Source organism: Achroia grisella, unplaced genomic scaffold, assembly GCF_030625045.1.
Source record: "Achroia grisella isolate CSIRO2021 unplaced genomic scaffold, CSIRO_AGI_Agris_v1 utg4142, whole genome shotgun sequence".
NCBI classification, from domain to species: domain Eukaryota; kingdom Metazoa; phylum Arthropoda; class Insecta; order Lepidoptera; family Pyralidae; genus Achroia; species Achroia grisella.
Genome location: NW_026712849.1, coordinates 773,831 through 788,213, shown reverse-complemented (window position 1 = coordinate 788,213; position 14,383 = coordinate 773,831).

Sequence of the window (14,383 nt, the reverse complement as noted above, 5' to 3'; positions counted from 1 at the left end):
TGGAATCCAATCTGCAATTCCAAATGATTCAAATGAGCAAGATGCATTACAAGAAGAATGAGCAAGGAACTTGTGTGCTCTTTTGAATTTGTAGTTTTTAGGTTTTATAGTATGGATAAATGTAGCGTAATCAGTGTAAGTGCAGGATTTATTATCAAATCAAATTAGAAATGTACCACATACCATGTCGTGTCTGCACACTGTAATTCATGGTAAATTTCTCCACAAAGTTTTAACTGACCTGTCCTCCTCCACTCGTACTGGCATATAACATTGGTATACCATAAATATATTGTCAATTACAAAAATAAAAAAGGTACATAACAGTAATGCGACTAATACAAAATTGTACGTTTCTAATTGTACGCCATAATCATAATATGTATTGATGCGTGAAATAAAAACTTTGTATCCCTTGCGCTTACGGAGGAGTATGAAATTCTACACAGTTACACTTTATGCAGAGAAGGAGTGCAAAATGCTAATACTTCTAAAAGTTATGCATTAAAAAAAATAAAAAAGAAACTATTACATCATCATCATCATCATCATCATCATCGCAGTAATTGACATACACGCATTGGAGTATAGTCTACAATAGAACCTTAATAATTATCCAAATTTATAATCCACTAGCTACTCGCCCCGGTTTCGCCCGGGTTTATATGTATTATATGTATAAACCTTCCTCTAGAATCACTCTATCTATTACAGAAAACTGCTTCAAAATCCGTTGCGTAGTTTTAAAGATTTAAGCATACATAGGGACGGACAGACAGCGACAGCGACTTTATTTTATACTATGTAATGAAATAGTAAGTAGTAATAGTAATATCAAAATCGTTAACACCTACGTAAAGTGACTAATTATGTAGTTAACTTGAAATATATGTAACTCTTTATGTGTTATGTTAAATGTTTAGTAGTGCAAGTGTATACAAACGTATATACGCACCGTCAGAACTGGTCAATCCACATTTATGCGTATTACATGCAAAAACTCTTTGTGTAACATACGCACTCGTCCGAGGCATTACTTGGCGCCTTTAATGGTATGTTTTTTTATTAAAGATTCAGAATTTCCGTCATTTATAATATAGTAATTATCAGTATATAAGTTTATTTACAGGGAAAATATTGCTTGAGTTAAGTTTGTAAAAACATTTTACCGAACCAAACTATGTACAATATTGCCTACATTTCTACCATCAAGCAGCTTTTTTGTAAATAACACCAACAAAACATATATAAACATTCTGAAGATGGACAGGGAATTCATCTCCACACGCTGGAACTAGGTCTAGGACAGTGCGGTTTCAGAGGAGCTTCCACCCACAAACACGAGTGTTGACGTCTTCAAGGGGCCCTTAAATCTACACCGGTTCATTAGTCGGACCCAATTTCTGGAATTGTTAAGAATACAATAAGTGTTCAAGAAATTATAAAAAAAAGTTAAAAAAAACTGTTAGAAGTAACACGACAATTGGCAACGCATGAGAGGTGCTACGGCATGTTAGAGACAATCAAATTGCTGATCATCACATTTATTTCGCGACGCGTATCACTTTCCATCAAGTGGGTAATTAATGTGTTTGCCAATTCCTATAAGATAACAAAGAGATCAATCTTCATTCACACGAACTTTTGTTTCATAAATGTTGTTAAATTAAACTTAGAAACATTAAAATTTATTTGTAGTGTATTAGGCATTCCACAGAAATTTCTTGGCTAGCGGTTGCGATCTCACGTAATGATTTAAAAAAAAATCAATTTTTTTCTTATTAATATTTTCTTTTTTCTCGTTTAATCCTTACCACTTAATTAAAATTATATAAAATTATACTCTGAACTATTTACATTATTTTTATTATACACACACCACACAGACAATCACCAATAATATTGCTCTTTTTATTTTATATTTATTTTAATTATTATTTTCACGTACCCTCAAATGGGTTGGAGCTGAAAATCATTGTTTTGTTCCCTGAACAATGTTCCACGCTGAGCTTCGACATGTTTGTATTGCTGCAAATCACACATAATAACACAGTTTTATAAATCTTATGTCGTATTATGTATTGTCTATTCTTATGAAGATGTTGTGTGTGATTAGTAACAAACAAATAAACAATATATCTATCTATCTATTTGTCTATCTAGTGTAAATTATTCTTTATGATCTTGATTCTTAGAGGACTTTTAAGATAATTTAATATATCTATAAAGACAGTTCAGTAAATAGATCTTTTATGGGAATTAATTTTTATAAATTAATATCAAAATATATAATTATATAGGATAAAACAAAGTCGCTGTCGCTGTCTGTCCGTCCCTATGTATGCTTAAATCTTTAAAACTACGCAACGGATTTTGAATCGGTTTTTTAATAGATAGAGTGATGCAGAGGAATGTTTATATGTATAACACATGTACACCCGTGCGAAGCCGGGATGGGTTATTTAGGATATACCTTTAAATGAATTCAAAAAGTTTATTAAGAAATATTAGTTATTGAACAAATCGTTTTCAGGCAAACGATTATTAGATAATGACTTTGTATGGGGAGTTAGTTGTCCAGACAAGGGACGCTATATTTTCAGTATGTTAGATATATATACTAGCATAATGCTATTCAATATTTAAACTACTGAAGGAGGACTACTATAGGACAATCTTTTTTGTATTTCTTGCCGGTTCTTCTCACTTGAAGTAGCTAGCCGAATTGGACGGAAGAAAATATGAGCTGCACAAAAGACAAAAAGGTTCTATGATTTTTTTATGTCATTGTAATTGCAATCAATTGCAATCATTAAAAACTCAGACACTTATATGAATTACCACCAAATAAAAACAAAGAAGTTAGTCGTAAATTAGAATATTAATTTCTAAAAATAATTTAAGTATATAGACGATATGACGATCGAACCAGCCGTCTTTGAATCCAATTAAATAGAAATAATCTTTATTCAAATAAACTTAATGTAAACACTTTTGAATAGTTATATCATTTTGACTCTGTCACTCATTCAGAACGCAGACCCATCACAAGAAGAATGAGCAAGAAACTTGCGTGTTGCTCTTTTAAATAAATGTTGTGATAATTATTTTAGGGGATCCAATAACCGGCTGTAAGATCAAGTTTTACAATTATTGATATAACGTTAACAGTTAGTGTACCAGTTACTTAACTAAAGCCTGTTGAAGCGTAACGCGGCTGTCGGTTAACTATCAACTAGTATGTCTGTACGTAAATAACAGTCATAAAACGCAATCGCCTCATTATATATAGATATAGCGTAGAAATGTTTAATGCCATTTAGTTTTTATGGTAATAATATAATTTCTAATATGAGATGTAGAGTTTTTACAAAAGAATAGAAAATCATTTATTCAAACAAACTTACATTGAAGCACTTTTGAATAGTCATTACATTTTTTTAATCTACCGCTCGTTCGTAAAGCTGTCTCATCACAAGAAGAACGAGCAAGAAACTTGCGTGTTGCTCTTTTAAATAATTTTATTATTACTTTACATTTTTAAGTTTAAGTGTGTGAATACAAACTACCAATTAGCACTAATTTAATTAAATACTCAAATAGAAAAAATATTGAAGTCACCTACACCTGAATGGCCTTGTTGGTCTACGGTTCAGTACATTTGCTTCATTTCTATTGGTCGCGGGTTCAATTTCTCGTAGGGTGCAAACATTTGTATTTATGAGTATGATTATTTGTATAGTTATCTATGTATGTTATGTATGTATTTACAAAAATGTATCTAAGTATATTATCAGTTGTCTAGTACCCATAATACAAGCTTTGCTTTCCTTGGGACTAGATGGTGTATGAAGTATTTTGAGATATTATTATAATATTCATTACTTCAGCCCGGAAGACGTCCAGTGCTGAACAAAGACCTCCCCCAAAGATCAGTCCTGCATTGCTCGCATCCAAAACCTTCCAGCGATCTTGACCAGATCGTCGATCCACCTTGCTGGAGGCCTTCCCACGCTGCGTCTTCCGGTCAGCAGTGGACGTCTTCCGGGCTGAAATGATGTATAGATGATAATTCATTTAAAAAAATCATTACTCTTGTTTTAACTGTAATTATGCACAAACAATGTTATATATACTACATTGATTGAATAAATCACTATCAATAAGTCGTTATGGTAATTGCTCGTTGATGTATTGTAGTAAAAAAGTCAATTTAATTTAAAATCACTTCAACACTATGATTTGTTGATCGTATCAAGAATTTATTGATTATTTCTAGCTACTCTTTACGTATACTAGCAGCGTTTGTTGTATTAATTTGGTTTGTTATCGGTGTTTCTATCACCGGAGAGTTAATAACAATTGTCATTTGAAATAGGTTAATATCTACAATGTAATACGAAAGGAAAACTTTTATAAGAAGTAACAAACAATGACAGACAATTATTTGAGTCAAAATCTATACATATAAATAAAATTGGAGTGTCGGTTTGTAATATTGAAATAACCGTTTTTAACTACATGCATATGAATATAAATACGGTACATACACCAAAATAACATTTTTGTAATTTCGTCTGTTTGTCTGTCTGTCTGTTTGTTCCGGCTAATCTCTGAAATGGCTGGACTGATTTTAACAGTAGTATTATTAGCAGTAGCTGATGTAATAAGGAGTAACTTAGGCTACTTTTATTTTAGAAAAAAAAGTTAAATTCCAAGCGGAGGAAGTCGCGGGTACAGCTAGTCTATAATATAATAAAAAAGGAAAATTTTATAAGAAGTAACAAACAATGATAGAAAATTATTTGAGTATAAGTGATATAGGCAGTATAAATGAAATAAAAGAAATAAAAATATAAAATGAATAAGAACAATAACCACCAGTATCTGAAAAATAAAATAAATAATAAAAAAAATATGTACAATATTCAAACGACCCTGGACAATTTACATATTCAAATTCAAGTTAAAATTCAAAAATCTTTTATTCATGTAGGACATTTTAGCCGCTCATGAACGTCAAATTTTTACATTATAATATCATAGCGCCATCTAGTCCCATGATAAGCAAAACTTGTGTGTAGTCTTTCTGTCTAGAACCCATAGTTCTAGACAACTGATATAAATACTTAGATATTATTTTTATATAAATACACATATAATATACATAGAACACAGCTAGATAGATACAAACAATCATACTCATGAATACAAATATTTGCACCGTGCGAGGAATCGAACCCGCGACCATCGCAAGTAAATTGCTACATTAAACCGCTAAACTATCGAGGCCTTACAAACAATCATACTCATGAATACAAATATTTGTAACGTGCGAGGAATCGAACCCCCGACCATCTGAAGTAAATTGGTACTTAATGTACCGCTAGGCTACCGAGTCCGTACAAACAATCATACTCATCAATACAAATATTTGCACCGTGCGAGGAATCGAACCCGCGACCATCGGAAGTAAAACGGTATGCTAAGCCGCTAGACTACCGAGGCCGTTAAATTTTTAATTATCCTTTACGCAGGTATTGTGTATAAACGTATGTGTTATATATAAGTCTACCCTATATATGAGAATTAAATACATAATAACCTCAAACAAAATAGACGTCGATTGTCCCCTACCGTTCAAGTATTGCGGTCACTGACTTCGTCCAATAGGAGTTTCGGTTGCCCTCCGGAAGTGACCGGTGGGGTGGACGCGCCCCAAAACGGGGTAAAGCGTATGAGAGTAGTAAAGTCCTTTGTTTTATGGTACATGTCGAGTAGAAATTGAGTTGTTACGTACCTGATAATTGGTCGTGATTCATTCCTATTCGAGTCCTAGAATGGTTGTATGTTTGTTTGGTCACGCATGTTTTTTTGTCATAGGAATATGGGTGTACGTTACAACTAGAGAATACGATCTCGACTAGTTTTGTTAATCCCGGGATTATGAACTGTGAAATTAAACAATCAATAATTAAACAAAACCTGGACTAACAAATAGTGAACTTTGAAAATAATGTTACAATAAGATTTCATATAATTGTATATGCAGTGTAAGAATTCAAAATGCAACAATACAACACAATGTAATGAAAACTGTGAAATTAGTAGTAGTGTAAGATTTATATAATTGTATATGCATATTGGTAAATGTAACTGGCTCCTAATAAAGATAGGTGACACTGCATGTTGTCAACTCACCCAGCCGGCCAGCGGTGTTTCTGGGCCAGACGGATAAGGTCTGCCTCGGTGCCACTGTTAGGCAAATTGTAACATCTCGGCTGGAGTTGTACAAAAGTGGAAATTAAATAAATATTATAATATTAAAGTAAATTAAAAAAGGCACGGACGAATATGTCTGTGGAAAATTGTATTTAAAAATAATAAAAAAAGAACATCCCGGGATTTCGGGATTATTGAAAGATGATACCGGGATCCCGGAATCAATTTGGCAGTGGCAATGAAAAGTCCTATTTTTATTTTGGTAATATATAATAGTTTCATTTTAAACAAAATTTACTTCTAATTTCATTGAAGACTAATATTTGTAGTTTACAAATACATACTTCTAAAAATTTAACTTTGAGAAAATCAACTTTGTTAGACTCACTTAGATAAATCTAGAATCATAGGGATGTAAGGCAAGTACGAGTAGGTATGCGAAACCATCGACAAATATAGTAATACTTACATATCATTATAGTTAACACAAAAGACACATTGCGCTTATAGTCAATAAATTATTTGCTACGAAATTAATTTCTCAGATCACCGTAAAGACGATCATTTGTATCCATTATTACACATTAGTACACACAACGCTGTCGCAAACTAATTCAATTATTCAGCTGATTATCCAAGATGGCTGATAAATGTTAAATAGGCTATCAAGTTCGTTTCATTTCATGTAAAAACGTTAAATTTATTAATTATTATAAATTTTTGTTAATCCCGAAAATCCCGGGATTTGTTACATAAAATCCCGAGATTTTCGGGACCGAAATTTCGACAACGTAAGTGTTACCTAGCGTTGGTATACTCGCCGTTGTTTCTCAATTTATATACTCAAATATTCTATATGTTCACAAAAATTATCAGTTATTCCCAAAAAACAGCAATATTCATAATATTAATACTAGATTTAAATACAAAATTGCTGTCCCCAAGTATCGTTTAGAAAAGTCAATAGTTCTTTTATGAAAATAGGTATAAAAAATACAATAAGACATCAAAGGATATACTGGAATTACCCTTAAATAAATTCAAAACATCTATTAAATCGTATTTACTGAGCAAAGCCTATTATTCGCTAAACGATTACTTAAATGACGAGCGTGCATGGCAATAGTTGTTCATGCAAGGAATTTTCATTTAATGTTAGACATAGACACCTATATAAATATACATTGTAAATATACTGGCTATAAAAAAATGCAATACAATTGAGTTTCTTGCAAGTTCTTCTAAATTGAATCTATATACTGAACTAGACGGTAGGGAATAAAATTATAATATAAAAAAATGTCGTTAGTCACCTATGAAAGTGGCTAAAATCTTCTACATGAATAAATATTTTTGATTTTGTATTTGAATTGAATATATTAGTTTTTTTTATTAAATATAATTTAAGGATGGCAACGCGCACGTGACACGCCTGGTGTTTCAGGCGTCCATAGGCTACGGTGCCATATCATCATCATTATCATTACATAGCATAAAACAAAGTCGTTGTCGCTATCTGTTCCTATGTATGCTTAAATCTTTAAAACTACGCAACGGATTTTGATGCAGATTATTTAATAGATAGAGTGATTCTAGAGGAAATATATATAATATATGTACACTCGGGTTAAGGTGGGGCGAGTAGCTAGTCATATATAAGAAAATATTGATTTTAGAAAATCCATCACATTTAAAACAAGTATTCCTGTTATTAAGAAACAGATATATATAACGTGGAACTGTGATTAAAACGAGACACAATAACAAAATAACAATTTTTGTCTGTCTGTTTGTTTGTTCCGGATAATTTATGAAATGGCTGGACCAATTTTGACGGGACTTTTTTTGGCTGGTGGCTGATGTAATAAGGTATAACTTAGGCTCCTTTTAGTTTAGGAAACATAGTTAAATTCCACGCGGATGAGGTCGCGGGCACAACTAGTAGGTAATATAAATATTATTATAATGACTATTCAAAAGTGCTTCAATGTAAGTTTATTTGAATAAATGATTTTCTATTAGGAGAATACTTTCTTTAGGAGTACTGCCAGTATCAATATAATTTAGTCTAAATCATATTGGCTGCTATAATCCACTGAATATCTGCATCCATCCATCCATTTACCCACGTTTCTAATAATAACGTTTTGTAAGATTTTAATAAATTTCTATAATAACAGCTTCATATCCGACCGTCCATGTGACACGTACATTGTTCTATTCAGCGCGGTCTGTAAATAATAGGAGGTTTTGTAAAAATAATTCGCTCCGACCGAACGAAAACTAGCAAAAACAATAGCGCGGACTCGCGTGTTATCTGTCGGATGTTATTTCACCGGTAGCGGACTGCGCAAATACTCCGCACAGACCTACCTACAGATTGTGTAGAGTAGATAACGCAGAGCCGACACAACGTTTCAATTTGAAATCAGTTTTCTACTAACATATTACTTACTGTTTTAAGACGCGGTCATTATTTATAGGTATAATTAGTAAAATTCACGTAAATAAATATAAAACGTGGTATTTTTTTTTTTTAGTGAATGATAATGGAATTATGCTCCCACCTGCGCTAACGGTTTACGCTGGCGGGGCACCAGTGGAGGATGATAAGATGAGCATGAGGTCAGGTCAGTTAGCCCATCGTGATAAATTCACCGGGAATTTATCACGATGGTTTCCAGGGGGAACCGCGTGGAGGTCAACCTGACATGGTACATTGTTAGCAATGAGATCATCAGTCCACATTACTAGCAATCCCCTTCTCCCCAAAACGTGGTATTATATTTATTTACTGAGTTCCCGATATATCGGCAGTGTTTCAACCCCCATGATTGCGGGTAAACTGAACAGCAGCGGGTAGATGGGAAATAAAATCTTTTTATGGGCAGACATATTATTATGCGTCTACCTTCATCGGGAACTTAGTAAATAAATCTAAAACGTGGTAAGATCCCGTGAATTTTACTAATTATACGTATAAACTGCTTGGCGTTAGAAATAGGTGTGACAGATATACTCACGCCACTCGCGTATCCACAAAGCCTACCTACCAAGGTAAACTTTGTGGATTCTCTATCATATCCGTACAACTACACGAATATATAAAATCGAAGCGTCTGATTGTAATATCAAATTAACAGCTTTTCACTAAATGCATATGAAAGTACATCAAAAAATTAATGGCTGTATCAGTTTTGACAGAACTTTCACTATATACGCATATAGATAATGTTTTATAGGAATAACTTAGGACACTTCTGTTTTATAAATTTTACTAGCTACTCGCCGGGGCTTCGCACGGGTCTACATATATTATATATATAAACCTTCCTCTTGAATCACTTTATCTATAAAAAACAGTCGCGGGCACAGCTAATAGGTAATGTAAATATTAGGAGAATGCTTTCTTTAGGAGTACTGCCAGTATCGGTAAATATTATCAAATCTTCTATTTTGGATTAATTTCATACGATCGTAGTAGCTTGTAACAGGTAATATATTCGGACAATGCTATTTAGGTCTGTCTGTCGGTCGGTAGTAGTCTAAATATTTATAACTCAAAGGTGACTGACATAATGATCTATCAACGCACAGCCCAAACCACTGAACGAATCGGGCTGAATTTTGGCATGCAGGTAGACGTTATGACGTAGGCGTCCGCTAAGAAAGGCTTTTGATTAATTCTACCCCAAAGGGATAAAATAGGGGATGAAACTTTGTATGAAACTTTGTCAATTTTAAACCGATCGTGTTGAGACTTTGCATGCACAAAGCTACTATGACGTAGGCATCCCCTAAGAAAGAATTTTGATAAATTCCACCCCTAAGGGGATAAATGGGGGGGAGGGGGCGAATGAAACCGCGGGCAAAAGCTAGTCGGTGAATATGAAATGTCACGTCTGTGTCAATTGAACTGTATATTCTTTGCGAATAGTTGGTTAGGTATGATTCGGCAGGTTTCATGCGATTACCAGGACACCTGTCGCCTTCCCAGGGAATTTATAATTTGGCCGCCACTGCAGCCCGGATTGTGAGGATCCGTTTAATTGTATTCACGAACACCCGGATTTATAACGTTCATTTTATATATATAATATCTGTTTGCAATTATTGATTGATATGCTAAAATTGAACGCCGCAAGCTGTTAGATGTAGCGTTTTGTACATTAAATTTGTGACTGAAATAAACAGTGTGTGTGTATTATACTAAATATTATTAAGAGAGTAGAGCGGATTTTGTTTTGAGGAAAGTAAACCTTGGAACCGCTGCATAGAATTGAAAATTTGTTTCTCTAATTCAAAAGGACATACGCTATTATTGTATTGATATACCACTACATATACGATAATACATATACCAATATGCATTGAATGGAGAGATCCGAATTTATAATATTTGTTTATACATAAAATACAATAATTTTCATGGTGTATCTGAGGCGAAAGTTATAAGATATATTTATATATTTTTGATTTAGCTGTACTCGAGACTTCGTCCGTATGGAATTTAACTTTATTTTTCTAAAATAAAAGTAGCCTAAGTTATTCCTTATTACATCAACTACCTGCCAATAAAAGTCCCATCAAAATCGGTCCAGCCATTTCTAAGATTAGCCGGAACAAACAGACAGACAGACAGATAAAAATTGTAAAAAATTTTATTTTGGTGTATGTACCGTATCTATATTCATATGCATGTAGTAAAAAAACAGTTATTTCAAACAGATACTCCAATTTTATTTACATGTATAGACTAGCTCCTCGCCCCGGATTCGTCCGGGTGTACATTTATTAAACCTTCCTCCTGAATCAATCTATCTCTTTAAAAAAATCGCTTCAAACTCCGTTACGTAGTTTTAAAGTTTTAAGCATATATAGGGACGGACAGACAGCGACAGCGACTTTGCTTTATACTATGTAATGATAATATGTCCTTGCCTGATCCTTGTTAATGTGTATTTACTTACAGCATTTATTTAAAAGAGCAACACGCAAGTTTCTTTCAAAATGTGGACGATAGATATTAAGACTGTATGTGTGATATAAATCAAACAATGGATAGAAAATGGTAAACACTTGTAATGTAGGTACGGACAGTAACACGGCAAAAGTGACAATAATAAATATATCAATTCTAAAAATTGTAAAGTAAATTCTTTAATTATTGGTACGAAAAATAAATATTTAAAAATATGCAAAGAGTTTGCAACCTAACTCATTATTTTGTGATGAGTTTGCATCCCGAATGAGTCAATGCTTGAATTAAAAAATGCTTATATTAAGATATATATATATATATATATATATAGCTGTCCCGGCAAACGTTGTTTTGATATATACATATATATATCAAAACAACGTTTGCCATATAAATTAAAATCGCTATTAAAAAATAGAGGTTGAAGCTAGAAGAGTGAAAATTTCGGGTTGTATGTATTTTTCAATCCTAAACAATAAAAATGAAAATAAAATAATATATCGAAAAAATAAAAATATATATTTGGGTTATATATAAATATGTATTTAGGGTTGGATATCCCTTACCACTTAGGGGTATGAAAAATAGATAGTAACCGATTCTCAGACCTACTGAATATGCATATAAAATTTCATAAAAATCGATCAAGCCGTTTCGAAGGAGTATGGTAACTGACATTGTGACACGAGAATTTTATATATAAGATATATATATATATATATATATATATCTTATATATACGTTTAGTACTTTCAATTGATGGCACCACCACCATTGTCATAAAAGACATGACAAACAATTGCCAATCATTGGATTTTAAATCTGCGAAGTCTGATTGTCATGTCACTTACAATTGTGACAATATCATTATACAATGGTACTGGTAGAAGTGTGACAAAAAATTACGATACACCATTATTTATATAATAATGTTGTTATGGTCGCTGTGGATTAGCAGTTTTACTTATGCCTTCTGACGGTCACTGGTTCATTCTCTGTCCAATTAGCACCACGTGTATGTAGAAGAATATAGACTAGCGTGCATGGCAGTAGTTGTTCATGCACCGGATTTTCATTTAATGTTAGACGTAGACACCTATATAAATATACATCGTAAATAAACTGGCTTTAAAAAGAAACAATTGAGTTTCTTGCCAGTTCCTCTCAATTACATCTATATAGTGAACTGGACGATAGACAAAAAACTACTTATAATGTAAAAAAATTACGTTCATAAGCGGCTAAAGTGTCCTACATGAATAAATGATTTCTAAATTTGACTTTCTATTATTATTATTTTTTATTATTGTTACGCCCTTATTTCCATAGACTGAAGGTCCATGGCCTTGTTTGTTATTTTTTTTTTTAAATAATAATAGAAAGACGGGACTTTCTATTATTTTTTTTTTTATTATAGTTACGCCCTTATTTCCAAAGACTGAAGGTCCATGGCCTTGTTTGTTATTTTTTTTTAAATAATAATAGAAAGACGGGACTTTCTATTATTATTATTTTTTATTATAGTTACGCCCTTATTTCCATAGACTGAAGGTCCATGGCCTTTTTTGTTATTTTTTTTTTATTATAGTTACGCCCTTATTTCCATAGACTGAAGGTCCATGGCCTTGTTTGTTATTTTTTTTTAAATAATAATAGAAAGACGGGACTTTCTATTATTATTTTTTCCACAACTTTCCCATTTATAGTGTAATATTATATGTAGTTGAATGCAACCGATTTGCAGACAGTCCAATGCGATAACGAACGCAACGAAGGGTGTTTCGGCCGATGGCGCACGCACCGCCAAGGGACATTAATACCATTGATAGGAGGTTAGTCACAGGTATGACTAACGGGAAAGAAAAACACATAAAGTGTATATAAAACAACAATATTTGATATATTACTGGTCGGCCTCAACGGGGATCGAAATTACGACAGCTGAGCCGAAGTACGAACCTCATACGGTGCTCAGACTTAAGTCGTATCCGTCAGGCGAGAGTTGACCTTCAGCCGCACAATAAGTTCTTCTACGGGTTTGGAGTGCCATCTGCACTCGCCCCTGTTCGGTGAAGCTGTAAAGGCTGAGGCCATCAGGATTAGAGTAGCCCGATCAAAAATCTGGGAGCTGTAAAGGCCAGCTGCGGCCAACAGCATTAAAGTAGTCTAAATAAAAATCTGATAATATTGATGCAATTATATAGGTATGCGCTGCGTTTGTAATTTGTAGTTAGTGCGTGTAGTGTAATATATATGTACAATAGATTGCCGTCGGCGAGGTAGGTAGGTGGTTATTTTGTTCATTTCACGGTTGGTGCTACTCACAAATCGATGTGAACAATGGCTACATGTGGGACGGACAGACAGACGCGCCGGTACTACTTGTACCGTTTATTTTTGTATATAAGTACATTGAGGTACAGTTTGTTAAAAAAATTCGTGGCGAAATTAAGAGATACCTTAATTGCAAATAGAAATATGAAATTCCGCTATTCAGGGGAACTAGTGGTTGAATTAGTATGATATAATACTAATATTATAAAGAGGAAAAGTTTGTTTGTTTGTATTTTATAAGAATTTATATATCAATACGTAAAGAAGGAAGAATATTTCGAGGATGGACGAGTGCGAAATTTCACACACTTACAGTTTATATAGAGACGTGCAAAATCTGTTTATTTTTTAAATTATTGATATATTCATATTTTAAAATTAGTATAATGAATACACTACTATGTATTTGACTCACAGGTATATATATTCTTCTGTTTATTGTTATCTAGCTACTCACCCTGGCTTCGCACGGGTGTACATGTATTATACATATAAACATTTCTCTTGAATGGCTCTATCTATTAAAAATCGCTTCAAAATCCGTTGCGTAGTTTTAAAGAAATAAGCATACATAGGGACGGACAGACAGCGACAGGGACTTTGTTTTATAATATGTAGTGAAGTTTGTAGTCAAATTGAGAGTAGATTAATATTGTTTTTCTTTAATATTATTTATCTATAGTGTCACTAAATGACTGACATGACTTAAATTAATTGTGGTCGAATGTCGACCACTGGGCTACCACTAGCATACTAAAATATATTTTTCATACATATTTTCCTAACGTATACTTTACTTTATGCTACGCACAAGCACATTGTGGAATCACCTTCCAGCAATGATAT